The sequence below is a fragment of the Rana temporaria genome, chromosome 6, assembly GCF_905171775.1.
Source record: "Rana temporaria chromosome 6, aRanTem1.1, whole genome shotgun sequence".
Classification (NCBI taxonomy): Eukaryota; Metazoa; Chordata; class Amphibia; order Anura; family Ranidae; genus Rana; species Rana temporaria.
The window spans coordinates 133359530-133378943 of record NC_053494.1 but is presented as its reverse complement, the minus strand read 5'-3'; the positions used below and the strand labels follow the sequence as shown (position 1 = coordinate 133378943).

The following is a 19414-nucleotide window of genomic DNA, read 5'->3' as shown; positions in this document are numbered from 1 at the left end:
GCAGTGCCGTTGCCCGTGCCTGGCGGCCGCGATGTCCGCCAGGTACCCGTGATCAGCAGTTACACAGACAAGGATGTGGATCTGTGTGTGTAAACTGTCAGGGAGAGGAGACCAATGCTGTGTCCCTTTGTACATAGGGACACAGATCGGTCAGCTCCCCCAGTCAGTCCCCTCCCCCCACAGTTAGAAACACTATGCATGGCACACATTTAACCCCTTCCTCACCCCCTAGTGTTAACCCCTTCCCTGCCAGTCACATTTATGCAGTAACAGTGCATATTTATAGCACTGATCGCTGTATAAATGTGAATGGTCCCAAAAATGTGTCAAAAGTGTCCGATGTGTCTGCCATAATGTCGCAGTCCCAATAAAAATCGCAGATCACCGCCATTACTAATAAAAATTAAAAAAAATTAAAAAAATCATAATTCTGTCCCCTATTTTGTAGGCGCTATAACCAAACCAAGTAAGCTATGAATAAGCACTAAAGTTTGGTGTGAAACGCGTCAGCTTTTTATACCGTTTGCTGTGGCATGCTTTTTGTGTGTTTGATTTCACAATCAAAGTACGGCTGTCCAGAAAGTTTTTCCTTAATTTTGCATCATTCTATGCATTGCTAGCACCCGTGCCTTTGGATCAGGTGAGGAGACTTTCTGATTAGTATCCTAGAGCGGTGATTTCTCTTTTTCATTTTGTGTAAACCAGTCGCTTATTTTTTTATTTATTTTTTTTAAACAAATTGGGATATTTATTATAGCAAAAAGGTAAAAAAACGTTTTTTTTTTTTTTTTAAATTGTCGCTCTTTTTTTGTTTATAGCGCAAAAAAAAAAAAAAAAAAAAAAAAAATGCAGAGGTGATCAAATACCACCAAAAGAAAGCTCTATTTGTGGGGGAAAAAAAGACGTAAATTTTGTTTGGGAGCCACATTGCACGATCACGCAATTGTCAGTTAAAATGACGCAGTGCCGGAAGCTGAAATTTTGCCTGGGCAGGAGATATGTGCCCGGTAAGCAAGTGGTTAATGCATTGCATTAAGATTTAAAAAAAAAAAAACACTTTCAATGTTCTGGAGAGCATTGATCATATACTTATGTCTATTACTGCTTTATGTGCATTTGTTTTGTCCTTTAACAGCACATACTAAAGATAAAACAAGGTATATAGTGATGAAAACATACAATTCAATTATCTAACTGCTTTTCAGATTTACAGAAACATCTACAAGGAAACATACAAGTAAACAACTAAATGTAGGTTCTTTGCAAAAACGTAATTAGTTGAGAATTTAATGAAGAGCTATAGCATGATCCCGTGGGTATTGACTGTTTTCATAAGTTGTACAATTGTAGAGCACAAAGTGAGGAGGAACAAGGATATGTCAGGGCACATGAATTAATAAGGATGGGCGAGAGATAAGAAAAATAAACAATAAAAAAAATTAAAATATTATAATAATGGGAGTGGGAGTGCAAGGAAGAAAAAGAATAAAAAGGAATCTAGTCAGTAGAGCCTCACCCAAACCAGGTTTTCGTGGACTTTTCCACTGATAATTTACAGAGGATGTGAGGTTTGCTATTATCATCGTGTTATTGGCAGATAAGCCATTGGCTGACAGAAGGAGGGTAACAGTTTTCCATCAATCCAGGAGGCATACCTTGGCTGCATTCAAAAGATGGAGAAGTGGTGAATGAAGAAGCAACACTGTCGGATTGCTTCCCAAGGAATATATATATATATATATATATATATATATATATATATATATATATATATATATATATATATATATATATATATATATATATATATATATATATATATATATATATATATATATATATATATATATATATATATATATATATACATACATACATACATATACACACACACACACACACATACACACACTCATATGTGACCATCTCTACCAAACATTTAATTTTCATTTTTAGCCTTTGTTTTTCATCTTCATATTTCACTTTGCAGGGATCTCAAAATGTGCAGTTCATGCAAGACAGCCCAAGAATTTACAGAAACTGGAGGCTTTTTGTCAAGAGGAATGGGCAGCTTTACCATCTGAGGAGATAAAGAGCCTCATCAACAAATAACACGAAAGACTTTGAACTGTCATTGATGTTAAAGGGGGCAATACATGGTATTAAGAACTGGGGTATGTAAACTTTTCATCAGGGTCATTTGGGAAGTTTCTGTTTCCATTATGATGTAAAAAGAGTAAACAATACATGGCTTCAGCCAAACACTAACCATGAGTGAAAGAATTTTTGTTTGTGTTTTTGTATTCTTATTCTCTGAAAAATGGCCAATCATAAATTGTCATGGTATGTAAACTTATGAGCACAACTGTATATACAGAAGTGTAGCGCTAACCCAAAATACATGAATAATCTTCAAATAAAGACTTTACATATAGAAGCATTGTAAAAGAAAAAAGAAAATAGCATCTTATTTTATTTGCTTTTATCACCCATAAAGGTGAGCCACCTCCAAGCCATAATAAAAAATAAAAAAAAATGAAGAAAATCTTCTGCGGAGGAGTATTCACCTGAATGCCACCAACAGTGAGTAACATAAGCTCCTTACCAGAAAGTATTGTCCATCTAAAATTGAGCGGTCAAAAAGCCATCCACAGAAACCATTCATACTAGCTGGTGAGCCAGATCTTTATCAAAATAAATAAAAATAGATTTGCGTGAGCATGTGCGAAAGTTTCAAGCTGGCCACCTGAACTCTGAGCTCCGCACCACCCCGGACCAGCCGCGCCCACAGCACCCGCCATGCAACGCCCGTGCTCATCCCCGTATGCGCCGATCAGGTGCCAGACACCAATCAGAGCTGGAGTTCGCCGCCGCCTCCACCCATCCCGGGTGTACCAAGATGGCCGCCGCGGAGATATCATTTCAGACTTGGAGGTCTGAAGGGAGAAAAGCTGCTTCTCAGTCTGAAGATTATTTCCCAGGAGATGGAAATAGAGATTTCGTCTTTGGGAACAAACAAACGCCCGCCTCCTACAAGCCCGTTGGATCCCCTATGGAACGAACCCAAGGCCCGGAGATCGTTGCATAAAGGTCCTACATGAGCCTCTGACTATCGCATACGTCGGGTCACACATATTCTGATGCACCTGCATCAGACTTTTCTCTTCTCCTAAGAGACTGACTCCCTTACGACCCCAGGAGTTGTTTCCTCTGATGTTCTTTCTCAGGTTGTCAACAGTTTTGTTTTATTTGATGTTTTCCCCCACTGCTTCTAGAGATGGATTCCCTACCTTCAACTCCCCCATCCGGGTTGCGAGGGTGGTACTATAGCCTCTTTACCGAGGTATCTGTGCTTTGAGCCATCTCATATGCGTTTGAAGATCGGCTGGTCCTCCCACTCCCTCCCGCCCATGCGGGTGTCACCTCCACTGAGTGGTTAGAAGGTCCTGCGACCCATCTTTCTTACTCACGTAGTTGCTAAATGCTAATGTTCAGATTTTGGTTCACGCTGCTCTAGGAGCATATTTGTTAGATTTCATAGGGGCGCCCTGGTTTGGGGTGGCTCCCATGTGCCTCCTCCTATCCTTTAGACTCCAGTTGGTTTCCGGGAAATAGGAACTCCAAGGCGTATATCCTGGAGATTTGCACTACCTACTTTTCTCTCACATCTTTTAGTTAGATGACCCTCAGGATCTTTTCTCTTCACCAGGTTAGTTCACCCGTGGGGGGAACCTTACTCCTGTACTGTCTTTTCCAACTCCCTCTATTCTTTTCTCTTTTGAGCATCACCTGACATTTTTTTTTCATAGACACTACCACCAGCTGGCTTTCCCGGTCTGCAAGTTCTCAGAGGTACTGTACCGGCAATCCAATTGTCGAACTGGAGTGGCAGGAGGTCCCAGTGGTCAGTGACGGTAAACATCACAGCGCACCACACTTCGGGTACCATGGCTGATCACACTCGCAAGGCCTTAAAGGTTGCAACACAATGTCCAGGGGCTGAACTCTCCCTCAAAACGTAGGCAACTCTTTAATGCATACAAATCATCCAACCTGGACATTGTAATTATATAAGAAACTCGGTATAGTCCCAAGGTCCTCCACTCCCACTTCCCTAACTTCTATATAGCCAGTGCGGTTAATAAGTCATAGGAGGTGGCCATTTTATTTTCAAAACCGTGCAACTTCACCTGGATCGCTGACAAAAAAAGATCCGGCGGGCAGATTTATCCTAGTGACGCGGCATACGATCAAGGGACACTTGTACTCCCCGATATCCTACTACACGCCCAACAAAGGTCAAGCAGCCTTTTTCAAACCTCTTTGAAATGCTTGCTCCTCTGTTGGAGGGCACGGTAATCTTTGGAGGAGACTCCAACGCAGCATTTGATCTGGGACTGGACAGGACTGAACCTCCCTCAACTGAGTCGACCGACCAAGGAGAGCCTAAAAATAGCGAAACTAATCCATGCCCAGGATAAAAAATACAAAAAAAACAACAATTACCTCCATTTATTTAATACTAAATAAATGGAGCAGCTAACACAGCAAAGAAGATCAAATTGCTATAAAGTACAGTGGAGAAAGTGTAGCGCTGGTAATAATTAAATTTCAGTGAAAAATTATATAATAAATAAATATACAAAACTTATGTGCAACACCACATGTGAATTGATAGTGTGAACACTAGTTAAAGTCCATAAACCTCCAATGAGTGGATATTAATGGTAATAGGATCTGGATAATGCCAGAAAAATATAAAGTGAAAAAACGTTCATAAAGGAAAAGTTCGTAAAAAAGGAGTCCAGTGACTTAAGTGAATATACAGAATCCAAACGGTGATATCTAGATAGGTAATCCACCACCACTTATGACAGGGGGCTTACCGGATAGATTGGACCCAGAAGGGCATATACCCACTGGGCCAATCAAGCTTGTAAATACGACACACTTTAAGGGTATACCGCAGATGTATCAAAATCATCACTCCCAAGTACTTCAGTACTTCTAAGTGGTGTAGGTTGGGAGAGGAGTGATGCTGGAGGCTGTGCGAGTCTGGCTGTGCACTGGAGAGGTCTCATCAATGATTCCTGGCTTTTGATACATCTGCGGTATACCCTTAAAGTGTGTCGTATTTACAAGCTTGATTGGCCCAGTGGGTATACGCCCTTCTGGGTCCAATCTATCCGGTAAGCCCCCTGTCATAAGTGGTGGTGGATCTCCTATCTAGATATCACCGTTGGATTCTGTATATTCACTTAAGTCACTGGACTCCTTATTTACGAACTTTTCCTTTATGAACGTTTTTTCACTTTATATTTTTCTGGCATTATCCAGATCCTATTACCATTAATATCCACTCATTGGAGGTTTATGGACTTTAACTAGTGTTCACACTATCAATTCACATGTGGTGTTGCACATAAGTTTTGTATATTTATTTATTATATAATTTTTTCACTGAATCCGGGTCAACCTATTTTAGAAGACTTGCACCTATAAATACCACTCTTATTGGCATGGACCAATTACCCTACTGCAGACTCCTTCGCGTGTAGATATCTGCAGTACTCCTAATGCATATATACTTACCCTCTTAGGGCAGTGTTTCTCAACCTTTTTTCAATCAAGACACCGTTTAAAACTTATGGACAATCTATAGGCAAATTTAAAAAAAATAGACAGTCTTGAGGCCCCCCATTCTAACTATTCTAATAGTTTTACATAATGCAGCAACATTCACAAGTCCAAGTAGGACACCCAACGTTAGAGGTGATTTATTCTTCTAAAGCAAATACACTTTTGCAAACTGGTACTGACTAATATTCCAATGTTTCTCAATCCCTCAGCTAATGTGACCCCCACCTCTGATGGAGAGGGGCAGGGGAAGGTCAAAAAAGGATGTTATGCAGGCGACTGACATCCTCCTTATCAACTGGTGATGCCATTGGTTGTTAGAATGCTGGCAGCTAAAAGGATGTAATGGTACACAATGAAAACCTGTGACTTTGTAACTAAAGCCGGATTCACACTTGTGTGGTGCAAATTTCAGCTCTCTTATCTCTGCAGAGAGATAAGAGAACTGTTCAGCAGATCAGCTCCGTTTTAGATGCGAATTTGGAGACCTGGGAGAGGGGGAAGTGTATTGAGCTGAATGAGAGAAATCCTGAAGAGAAATGAACACATGTGTGAATCAGGTGCGTACCCATAGAAGATAATGGGCCTGAATTTGCACCTGAGCCGCACCGCAATGCCTAGAAAATGCATGCGTTTTTTCGGCAATGTGCAGTGCGAATGTATCGCACATATGTGAACCAGCCTCATTGAAATCAATGTATTTTGAAATGTTAGGCGACTTGGATGCGGTTTAAGCCGCAACCAATTCGCATATGTGTGAACCCGGCCTAAAAGACAGCTTTCATCCTCATCTCAAATAGCATTAAATTTTTGGGCAATTTTTAGGCATTTCGCCAAGGCAGTCCTAAAGAAACCTCAAGGCACCCTGGTTGAAAAAGGTTGTCTTGGGGCATAGCACTCATCTTCAGACTATATTGGCAGCCATTTATACCTTGAGATTTTTAGGCATTATAGGGTTATATCGTTATAGTTCTTCACAGACAAAACTTTAGGTGTTGATGGCATATTTATACGACTGGCTAGCTTTATTGTTGTGCCTGTTTTCACAAGGGTTGTACCCAGCCCAACTTTGCACTTTTATATGAAGGCTTTTGTGTACTCTTGTCAGAAATGTTAGATTGTAATATTTTTGTACTTTTGCCATCTCTTCCTTAATACAATTTTTGAACAAGAAAAGATAGCATTTATCACAAATGTCACATAATCTGAAAATCTCACTGTGGTACTCTGCCTAATGACGCCACACCCACGTAGACTCCACCCAATGCGCTTTGTCACTACTGGAGGATGAACACATCCCGGCACCATATGTGTTCCAAGCATGGTGGAGGAGCTTGTACAACTTTTTGGATATCTTTTCTCAAGAGTGGATATGGTCATTTCCTTTGCTGCATACACCTGTTGCACATTTTCAAAAAAAATAAAATAAATTGGAATGACATTATTAAAAGTTCACTTCAGTTGTGGACTTTGATATTTTTATTTGGAGATTTTTCACTTTTTTTTTCACTATGTTTGGGAGTTAGCCCAACATTTTTTAGCGTCCAAGGCCTGGAACTCAAAGCCACATAAACAAGAAGTCTCCTGGTACCATTTTGCGCCAATTCGCGGTATCCCACAGACCAACATTGATGCCATTTTTTGGTATGCCAGCATTCTAATCAACATACAGGTTTCCAATTCTAAAATCCAAAAGACCATTAATAGCACCATTGTGTGAAACGGTGAGCTACCTTCAATTTCTTAACTTTACATAACAATTCATACAAATAGCGCATCACTGATCCAAGTACCAGGTGGCTGTGCTCTGCCCTGGTACCATTGAGAACTACTGTAATCTTTGAGTGGTCACATGGCACAGAGCAAATCACAGCTGCCCTGTACAATGCGATAGATGTGGCCAATCACAGAGATCGCAGTAGTACTCAATGGCTGGATGACTGTAGCCAAGAACTGTCAGAAATTATTGCTAAAACAGCCATTAATAATATATATATATATATACATATACATATACATACATACATACATACACACACACACACACACACACACATATACACACACATACATATATACACATACATATACATACATACATACATATACATACATACAGTATATATATATATATTTGTGAATACACCCCTAACATTTTTGTAAGTATTTTATTATATATTTTCATGTGACAACACTAAAACAATTACACTTTGCTACAAATGTAAAGTAGTGAGTGTACAGCTTGAATAACAGTGTAAATGTTCAAATTGGGCCCAATTAGCAATTTTTCCCTCCCTGATGTCATGCGACTCGTTAGTGTTACAAAATCTCAGGTGTGAATGGGAAACAGGCGTGTTAAATTTGGTGTCATTGCTCTCACTCTCTCATACTGGTCATTGGAACATGGTACCTCATGGCAAAAAAATGAGGATCTGAAAAAAAGAATTGTTGCTCTACATAATGATAGCCTAGGCTTTAAAGGGGTTGTAAAGGTTCGTCTTTTATTTTCTAAATAGGTTCCTTTAAGCTAGTGCATTGTTGGTTCACTTACCTTTTCCTTCGATTTCCCTTCTAAATGTTTTTTTTCTTTGTTTGAATTTCTCACTTCTTGTTTCTCCTCAGTAAGCTTTCCACCATCATCCAAATGGTGGGAAGTCATTTAGAACAGCTTACTGAGGAAGAACAGGAAGTGAGAAATTCAGACAAAGCAAACTAACAATAAAAAAATCATTTAGAAGGGAAATTGAAGAAAAAGGTAAGTGCACCAACAATGCACTAGCTTAAAGTAACCTATTTAGAAAATAAAAAACAAACCTTTACAACCCCTTTAGGATTGCCAAGATCCTGAAACTGAGCACGGTGGCCAAGACCATACAGCAGTTAAACAGGACAGTTTTCACTCAGAACAGGCCTCGCCATGGTCAACCAAAGGAGTTGAGTGCACATGCTCAGCGTCATATCCAGAAGTTGGCTTTGGGAAATAGACATATGAGTGCTGCCAGCATTGCTTCAGAGGTTGAAGGGGTGGGGGGGATCAGCCTGGCAGTGCCCAGACCATATGCTGCACACTGCATCAAATTGGTCTGCATGGCTGTCGTCCCAGAAGGAAGCCTCTCCTAAAGATGATGCACAAGAAAAACTGCAAACAGTTTGCTGAACACAAGCAGACTACGGACATGGATTACTGGAACCATGTCCTGTGGTCTGATGAGACCAAAGATAAAACGTATTTGGTTCAGATGCTGTCAAGCGTGTGTGGTGGCAACCAAGTGAGGAGTACAAGAACAAGTGTGTCTGCCCTACAGTCAAGCATGGTGGCGGAAGTGTGATGGTCTGGGGCTGCATGAGTGCTGCCAGCACTAGGGAGCTACAGTTCTTTGAGGGAGCCATGGATGCCAACATGTACTGTGACATACTGAAGCAGAGCACGATCCCCTCCCTTCAGAGACTGGGCCACAGGGCAGTATTCCAACATGATAATGACCCCAAACACACCTCCAAGACAACCACTGCCTTGTTAAAGAAGCTGAGTGTAAAGGTCATGGACTGGCCAAGAATGTCTCCAGACTTAAACCCCATTAAGCATCTGTGGGGAATTCTCAAACGGAAGGTGGAGGAGCGCAAGGTCTCCAACAACCACCATCTCCGTGATTTCGTCATGGAGGAGTGGAAGAGGACTCCAGTGGCAACCTGTGAAGCTCTGGTGAACTCCATGCCAAAGAGGGTTAAGACAGTGCTGGAAAATAATGGTGGCCACACAAAATATTGATACTTTGGGCCCAATTTAGACATTTTCACTTAGGGGTGTACTCACTTTTGTTGCCAGCGGTTTAGACATGAAGGACTGTGTGTTGAGTTATTTTGTGGGGACAGAAAATGTACACATTTATACAAGCTGTACACTCACTACTTTACATAGTAGCAAAGTTTAATTTCCTTAGTGTTGTCACATGAAAAGATAACAAAATATTTACAAAAATGTGAGGGGTGTACTCACTTTAGTGAGATACTGTATACCATATGTTGTAGACTCAATAACTTTCACACAGAAGAAATAATATACACGGATATGTTTTTTTTTTAATCAAAGTTAAAGTTCAACTTTAACATAGAAAGGCGAGAGATTAAAAAAAAAAAAAAAAAAAAAAAAAAGGAAGGACATTCCAGTTGGGAAGGCCGACTTTATTTTTTATATGTTGCACATTATTTTTATAGATTGTGTTTTATTTCACATCAGCTACAAAAGGCTAAACTGTTATGGAGGACTGTCATGCTATAGAGAAAAGGGGGTTAAAGAAAGTTGCAATGGTTGTTCAAGCCGTTTTCTTCCATTCATTTCTATAATGCTCCCACTCTCTTCCATAATTAGATTTCAGATAAAAATACAGGATGTTTTAGGATTAATGCTACAAAGAACAACAGAACACAAGATGGGTGAAGCAATCGGGATTCTCCTTGGGGAGTCATTAGATGGCTTTACAGACGTCATTTCTGTTATGCATTCTTAAAAGTAAAGGGACTTGTGGTTCTGCATTTGTCGTGAATCATTTATAAATGACATCAATTTCCTTTCTGGCGCATTTACAAAATTGAAAATGAACTTTTCTTTTAAACCGTTTAGAAAATACAATAGTTTTTCTTGGTCTGCAAATGGGATACACCATTTAAAATCTTCCCTTCTCCAAGTGGAGAAATATATTAAAGATCTGCATTTAAATGAAACTGTATAGTCGAATTATTGTATATAATAACCCAACACAGATACTTTCCACAGGGGCAGTGATACATTTGTTCATGCATTCTCTAGAGCAGGGGTGTCCAACCAGTGGCCCGGGGGCCACATGTGGCCCGTGCAGCCTTCTGATGTGGCCCGCGGAGCCCTCTGATGTGGCCCGTGACCTTCTGCTCTGGGATGGAATAAAATAGAATACTGTTATTGAAGGTAAGTTTATTACTAAAATCACAGTGTAAATATGGGCATATGTGCTCTACAGTGGTTACTGGGCTGCTTTCAAACTGATCCGCAGGTGCAGAGAAGCGCACCTGGGTTATGCCGCGTACACACGATCGGTCAAACCGATGAGAACGGTCTGATGGTCCGTTTTCATCAGACCAAACCGATCGTGTGTGGGCCCCATTGCTTTTTTTTAACCTATGGATAAATAACCAATCTTGTTTTAAATTTAACCATCGGTTAAAAATCCACGCATTCTCAGAATCAAGTCGACGCATGCTTGGAAGCATTGAACTTCGTTTTTTTCAGCATGTCGTTGTATTTTACGTCACCGCGTTCTGACACGATCGTTTTTTTAACCGATGGTGTGTAGGCACGACTGACCATCAGTCAGCTTCATCGGTTAACTGATGAAAACGGTCCATCAGACCGTTCTCATTGGATGGACCGATGGTGTGTACGCAGCATTACCTGCACTGAACCATAGACTGTTATTACCTGCAAGTTTGGTGTGCTGAGAGTAGGGTGGGCTCTATAGAGCCAAGTGGGCCGACATCCACCCGCTCTGCTCATTGTGGCCCACGACCGGTTACCAAGTCGCTTAAGTGGCCCTTGCTCTTTAAAAGGTTGGGCACCCCTGCTCTAGAGCAAGGAGCAGTAACCTAAGGCAAGTGTGGCAGAAAGGGCATGCAAAGCCATTTTCACCGACATCTGAAAGATTGATAGTCACATGTCTATAAAATTGTTTGGTATTTCTCATTAAACCATAACCGTAGCAAAGTTTGTTAAATATTATCTAGTCTAAAAAGAACTAGTTGTAAAAATTTCTTCTGTCCCCTCCTAACTATGGAAATTAGGCTCCTTTCACACTTCTACAACTTCAAAGTCGTGCGATTTTACGGCCGCGATTTGGGATCAGTACAACTTCAACTTTGCCACAACTTTGGCATTAACCAATGAAAACATACATGGTGTGAGGCAATTCCTTTTCCTGCCACCATAGTTGTCATTGCTGCTGCTGCAGCAGTAGTAGCAGTGCACAGGGAATAAGAGGAGGAGAAGCGGAGGCAGAGAAGACGTTGATATTGGGTACATCCCATCATTGCCAATCGTGAAGATAGGGATCAATTTTGGGTCCTCTATAATGAAGAATGAGAAGAATGCTCCTTACATTGGTGGTCAGTGGGAAGGATGTCCCTTACATTGGTGGTCAGTGGGAAGGATGTCCCTTACATTGGTGGTCAGTGAGAAGAATGCTCCTTACATTGGTGATCAGTGGGAAGAATGTCCCTTACATTGGTGGTCAGTGGGAACAATGCTCCTTACATTGGTGGTCAGTGGGAACAATGCTCCTTACATTGGTGGTCAGTGGGAACAATGCTCCTTACATTGGTGGTCAGTGGGAAGAACGCTCCTTACATTGGTGGTCAGTGGGAAGAATGCTCCTTACATTGGTGGTCAGTGGGAAGGATGCTCCTTACATTGGTGGTCAGTGGGAAGAATGTCCCCTTACATTGGTGGTCAGTGGGAAGAATGTCCCCTTCATTCGTGGTCAGTGGGAAGAATGTCCCCTTCATTCGTGGTCAGTGGGAAGAATGTCCCCTTCATTTGTGGTCAGTGGGAAGAATGTCCCCTTCATTCGTGGTCAGTGGGAAGAATGTCCCCTTCATTCGTGGTCAGTGGGAAGAATGTCCCCTTCATTCGTGGTCAGTGGGAAGAATGTCCCCTTCATTCGTGGTCAGTGGGAAGAATGTCCCCTTCATTCGTGGTCAGTGGGAAGAATGTCCCCTTCATTCGTGGTCAGTGGGAAGAATGTCCCCTTCATTTGTGGTCAGTGGGAAGAATGTCCCCTTCATTCGTTGTCATTGGGAAGAATGTCCCCTTCATTCGTGGTCAGTGGGAAGAATGTCCCCTTCATTCGTGGTCAGTGGGAAGAATGTCCCCTTCATTGGTGGTCAGTGGGATATTGTCTTTGTAGTTTATCTCGTCTTTGTAGTTTGGGTCACACAAATCATAAATAGCTGGGCACTCACGGATAAATCGAATGATTTGCTCATTATCGAGAACGTTTCTTTTTTTTACCTGTTTGGAGCACACTGTTCCTGAGGGAATAACCAGGAAGTGAATGTTTGGTGGAAAAATGTGCTTGAGAGGGGCTACGATGCTGAAAGGATTGGGTGGGACAAGGGGTAAAAAGCTGCTTGTGCTTACAAAGTTGTACTGAAATCGTGCCTATATTATTCAGGTACGATTTGCATGCTACTTGAGGGTTTAACATTGAGGTCTATGGACATCAACTCACATGGAAGTTGGACCAAAGTAGTGCAGGGACTACTTTGAAGTCGGCACTACTTAAAGTCGTGCCATTATGAATGGTGTTCATTAAAAATCATGGAGAATGACTTGTCATACGATTTTGCAGTACAAAATCGTGAGACAAGTCGTATAAGTGTGAAAGGGCCCTTAACCTGTGTTAAAAAGACGTACTGTATATACTCGAGTATAAGCCGAGTTTTTCAGCACATTTTTTTGTGCCGAAAATGCCCCCCCCTCTGCTTATACTCGAGTCACCTTTTTGCGCCTGATCTCCCGGACTTTGGGGACCCGGTACCGGCCGGCCGTAGGTTTCCTGGACCCAAAAACACATGTAGCCCCACTCTCTCTACAAGTGTGCAAAGTTTGTTGTCTGGAGGACCTACGGCCGGGGAGCACCAATTTTTCAAAGCCAGGCACCCCTTCCATAGATTCCCATGTTAAATGTCAGTCTAGTCATGGGCACAGTGAGGCATGCACATGGACACAGTGAGGCAAAGTGATTCACAGTGAGGCATGCAGATGGACACCCTAGGCTTATACTTGGGTCAATAAGTTTTCTCAATTTTTTATGGTAAAATTAGGCTTATATTGGCTTATATTTGGGTCGGTTTATACTCGAGTGTATACAGTATATACTTTTTTCAGCCTGCTCCAGTCCAGTTAGGTGATCTTCTGTCACACCGACACCAACACGGGACATTATTCCTCCCACTGATAACAATGAAGGGACATTATTCCTCCAATGATCCACCAAGCCTGAGCCTACCACTGATGCTGGGGCATTTTTAACACCTTCCCTACCGAGTCATTGTAAAATGACGTCGGCAGGAACCCTTCCTCCCTCCGGGTGGACGTCATATGACATCCTGAGCTTCCCAGGCAGCTAGGGGGGCGCATCGCTCGGGACCCTGTGTGCGTGCCCAGCGGCCGTGATGTCCGCCGGGCACCCACGATTGCCCGCAATCATGGCAGGCATATGGATCTGTGTGTAAACAAACAGATCCATGTCCTGTCAGAGGAGAGGAGATCGATGTGTGTTCCCAGTACAGAGGAATACACATCGGTCTCCTCCCCTTGTGAGTCCCCTCCCCCTACAGTCAGAATCACTCACTAGGGAACATATTTACCACTTGATCGCACCCTGGTGTTAACCCCTTCCATGCCAGTCACATTTACACAGTAATCAGTGCAGTTTTATAGCACTAATCGCTGTATAAATGTGAATGGTCCCAAAAACGTGTCCGATATGTCCGTCGCAATGTCACGGTCACAGATCGCCACCATTACTAGTAAAAAAAAAAAACGCTATAACTTTTGCGCAAACCAATCAATAAACGCTTATTGCATTTTTTTTACCAAAAATATGTAGAAGAATACGTATCGGTCTAAGCTGAGGAATTTATTTGAGTTCCAATACGTGAAAGTGGAAAAAAACAGTCATATAAGATGGCAAACACATTTGAATGTGTTGACCAATACGTGCACTAATGAAATATCAAGTAATCGATTAATAGCCATGCTCAAAATTAGTAAAAATAAAAATAAATGTACAATCAAAAACCTGTATAAAGTGTACTAGAATATATAATAACCTGACATCATATAGAAGTAATGATGATTCACAAATGCAATGGTGAAAAAAAGACAGAGTCCCAAGAATGAAAGTTCAGAAACTGGAGCACAGTTCCAAATGAATAATTATATGATGAAGGGTTAGCTGGTAGATTCTCATGCAGGTTTAAAAACAAGATATCAAGGAAAAGTCGTAAAGAGAGATCCCAAGTTGCTGTACATCCAAGTGAGTATATATTCTTCCTTACCGACTCAATTGACCACCAAGGCGGTCTCAAACACAGGGAATTCAGTCTCCCAAAAACTTGTAAGGATACCTGGAGCTGCTAGATCGGTGTCATTCGAAAACATAAAAGAAAATGGACTCTCAGTGTAATATTTAAGTATATGATTTAATAAACTTAAGTGAAATGCACTTACAGGATAAAATTCTTTATGCGCAGTGTACCATAATAGATCAGATAGTGGTTGTCTCCTCAAGCTTCCTCTGCTTGCTGCGTGCATAACCATCGACCTCCGAAGAGGAAAACGTGATGTCAGTGTCACAGGCCTCACCCTATGTGTTTCGTCACGATAGGGCGTCGTCTGGGGATTGGCAGCATTGGTGGTCAATCGAGTCGGTAAGGAGAATATATAGTCACTCGGGTGTATAGCAACTTGGAGGGGGATCTCCCTTTACGACTTTGAGATCTTGTTTTTACGCCTGCATGAGAATCTACCAGCTAACCCTTCATATGATTATTTGGGACTGCGCTCCAGTTTCTCAATTTTCATTCTTGGGACTCTGCCTTAATCTTTTTTCACCATTGCATTTGTGAATCATTATTACTTGATTATGGTATCAGGTCATTATATATTCTCGTACACTTTATCCAGGTTTTTCATTATTTTTGATTGTTTGATTTATTATTTTTTTTACCAATTTTGAGCACGGTAACTTTTTATCTATTACTTGCTATTTCATTAGTGAACAATGTATTGGTCAACACATTCAAATGTGTTTGCCATCTTATATGGCTGCATTTTTCCAATTTCACATATTATTACTCTACCTCAGTGTTTTTTTTTTCTGATCTTTTTCACTTTATCTGATATGATCTTTTCCCATTTAAGATATCAGGAATTTATTTTGCACTAGGCCCAGGAGAATTAAGGGCACATGCTGCGGCATAGATTCCTTTTTCAAATGCATATTAGAGGACGGATCCATTTATGTACCTATATGTATCTATGTAGTTGTGTATTTTGTGACTGTATTTTGTGATTGTATTTTTATGAATGATTTGTAAAGTATGCAAGATTTTTAATTGTAAAAAATTCAATAAAAACAATTTAAAACAGAAGTTAAGCTAAATAATATGGTATTTATGACTAGAGAGCTCTGAAAAAAAAGATGGTCATTGCTACATGGGTAGTGTGGTCGCTGCCATCGCGAAAAGTGTAAGGTAGGTCTCAGGCAGTGTGAAATGAGACAAACTGGTCTCCCTTATTGCTATTTGTATCACAAAGCTGAACGCCAGTCTAAGCAAATACGGTCTAAAGACAAAAGACATGTATTCAAAATTGAATATCGATATCCTTTGTTTATTTTCCAAGATCTGTGCAATAGTCCATTGTAAATCTTTGCCTCTGTGCAAAAGCTTCCTGCAACAAAAAACAGTCACTGCTGCTCTCCTTGTGCTTGACTGGTCTTGTATCTGCCCACTCCAGTGGCTTTCTGCAGGTACCCTATAGTAGATGAGCTGCTGGGTTCCTCCTAAAGGACTTGTGGCTTTTATAGTAGGATTTGTGTCTTGTAAATTTGCCTGTCTGTTTTCACTGCCGTCTCCTTTCCTCTGATTAGAACCCCCAAACATTATATTATATATATATATATATATAAATAATTATATTTTTTATTCCAACACCCTAGAGAATAATATGGCGATCGTTGCAATACTTTGTCATACCGTATTTGCGCAGCGGTCTTACAAGCGCACTTTTTTGGGAAAAATAATATTTTTTAAATTAAAAAATAAGACAACAGTAAAGTTAGCCCAATTTTTTTTTATATTGTGAAAGATAATGTTACGCCGAGTAAATTGATACCCAAAATTGCATCCACTTGTGGAATAAGGAAACAAAAACTTTTACCCTTTAAAATCGCCATAGGCGATGTTTAAAAAAATTCTACAGGTTGCATGTTTTGAGTTACAGAGAAGGTCTAGGGCTAGAATTATTGCTCTCGCTCTACAAATCGTGGCGATACCTCACATATGTGGTTTGCTTTCTTATGCGGGCGCTACTCACGTATGCGTTCGCTTCGGTGCGCAAGCTCAGCTGGACGGGGCGCGTTCCTGGCTCCTAACTTTTTTAGCTGGCTCCTAGATTCCAAGCAAATTTGTCAAGCCCTGCATTAAGGGACACAGCAGTATACGGGTACTTTGGCACATCCAAAAACAATCCAACTGGAAGGTAGGCAACATAACAGCAAACACGAACAGGCCCACGTGAACAACAGGTTAACAGAAGGGGCTAAAAAGCTCAGAGGCCCCTAGAGAACCTTACAATGGAAGCTGGCCTCAGATGAGGCCTGAACATCCACCTGTTGAAACTTGACGAAGCAGAAGACCAGGTGGCAGCCCTATAAGTTTCAGAAACGGATTCCTGATGTTGAAAAGCCCAGGCAGCACCAATTGATCTAATGGGAGTCTTTTTTTGCAGAAAAAAAAAAAAAAAAAAGCGTAATTATTTTTCCTGCAGGATACTGGAAAGCATTGCACCCTTGATAAGTACCCATTGCTGCCCATGCTATCACAAGAGATGTTGTTCATCCCTTGCAATATAGTTAATATAAAAAATAAATCGACAGTGTAAATTATTTTATTTTTTTAAATAAAACACAATATTTTAAAAGTGCCTCATCCCTTTAAACAGTGATTGTACCACACGTAAGGTATTGCCATGAACGTCGGAGTAAGAGAATTTTTTTAGCACCGCACCTCCTGTTTATGTCTACACTGGTAACCTGTAAAGGCTTTTAAAAGCACCTATGGAGATTTTTAAGCAATGTAGTTTGTCACCATTCCACAGACACCATTTTAAAGTGTGAACTTTTAGGTATCCATTTACCCCTAACTTCTATATTTTACCAAACAATTAGTATTACAGTATCTCACAAAAGTGAGTGCACCCTCACATTTTTGTAAATAATTTATTATATCTTTTCATGTGACAACACTGAACAAATGACATGTTTCTACAATGTAAAGTAGTGAGTGTAGAGCTTGTATAACAGTGTACATTTGCTGTCCCCTCAAAATATCTCAACACACAGCCATTAATGTTTAAAACGCTGGCAACACCCCTAAGTGAAAATGCCAATATTGGGCCCAAAGTGTAAATATTTTGTGTGGCCACCATTTTTTTCCAACACTGCCTTAACCCTCTTGGGCATGGAGTTCACCAGAGCTTCACAAGTTGCCCCTGGAATCCTCTTCCACTCCTCCATGACAACATCACAAAGCTGGTGGATGTTAGAGACCTTGCACGCCTCCACCTTTCGTTTGAGGATGCCCCACAGATGCTCAATAGGGTTTAGGTGTGGAGACATGCATGGCCAGTCCATCACCTTTACACTCAGCTTCTTTAGCAAGGCAATGGTTGTCTTGGAGGTGTATATGGGGTCGTTATGTTTGAATACTGCCCTGTGGGCCAGTCTACGGAGGGAGGAGATCATGCTCTGATTCAGTATGTCACAGTACACGATGGCATTCATGGTTCCCTCAATGAAATGTAGCTCCCCAGTGCCGGCAGCACTCATGACGCCCCAGACCATGACACTCCCACAACCATGCTTGACTGTAGGCAAGAAACACTCGTCTTTGTACTTCTCACCTGGTTGCTTTCACACCATCTGAACCACAGGACATGGTTCCAGTAATCCATGTCCTTAGTCAGCTTGTCTTCAGCAAACTGTTTGTGGGCTTTCTTGTGCAGCATCTTTAGAACAGGGACGACCAATTTGATGCAGTGTGCTGCGTATGGTCTGAGCACTGACAGACTGACCCCCCCACCACTTCAACCTCTGCAGCAATGCTGGCAGCACTCATACCTCTATTTCCCAAGGACAACTTCTGGATATGACACTGAGCATGTGCACTCAACTCCTTTGGCCTGTTCTAAGTGAAACCTGTCCTTTTAAAACACTGTATGGTCTTGGCCATCATGCAGCAGCTCAGTTTCAGAGTCTTAGCAATCTTCTTATAGCCCAGTCCATCTTTATGTAGAGCAACAATTATTTTCAGTTCAGATCCTCAGAGTCCTTTGCCATGAGGAGCCATGTTCCAGTGACCAGTATGAGAAAGAGAGCGATAACACCAAATTTAACACACCTGCTCCCTATTCACACCTGAGACCTTTTAACACCAAGTCACATGACACCGAGGGAGGGAAAAAGGCCAATTGTGCCCAATTTGGACATTTTCACTTAGGGGTGTACTCACTTTTGTTGCCAGCAGTTTAGACATAAAATTTAAACTGTTATACAAGCTTTACACTGACTACTTTACATTGTAGCAAAGTGTCATTTCTTCAGTGTCGTCACATGAAAAGATATAATAAAATATTTACAAAAATGTGAGGGGTGTACTCACCTTTTTTGAGATACGGTATATTGTGTTTGTGTGCATTAAATTGAATCAGTGTATTTTTTCTGAAAAGTTGTGCAAATATCATGTGATATAAAAAAATTGCAACAACCACCATTTTTTCCCCCCGGGTCCTTTGCTTTCAGAAAGTTTTGTAGCCCAATATGAAGGCTTGGAATGCGTCCATAGTAGTGTTCTTGACTATGCTGTACTGCTGCTTTTGATGACTAAGGCCTCGTACACACGATGCGAAAATCAGAAAGGGAAATTTGTGAGATGAGCGGTCTGCGGATTTTCGGATCGTTAG

At 41.1% G+C, this 19414-nt stretch overlaps 1 protein-coding gene across 8 annotated transcripts in view; it reads right to left on the bottom strand.

Annotated features, from left to right (window-relative positions):
- The window catches only part of ARMC8 (armadillo repeat containing 8), a 156244-nt gene that overhangs the window by 24595 nt on the left and 112235 nt on the right, over window positions 1-19414 (bottom strand). The window lies entirely within an intron of this gene.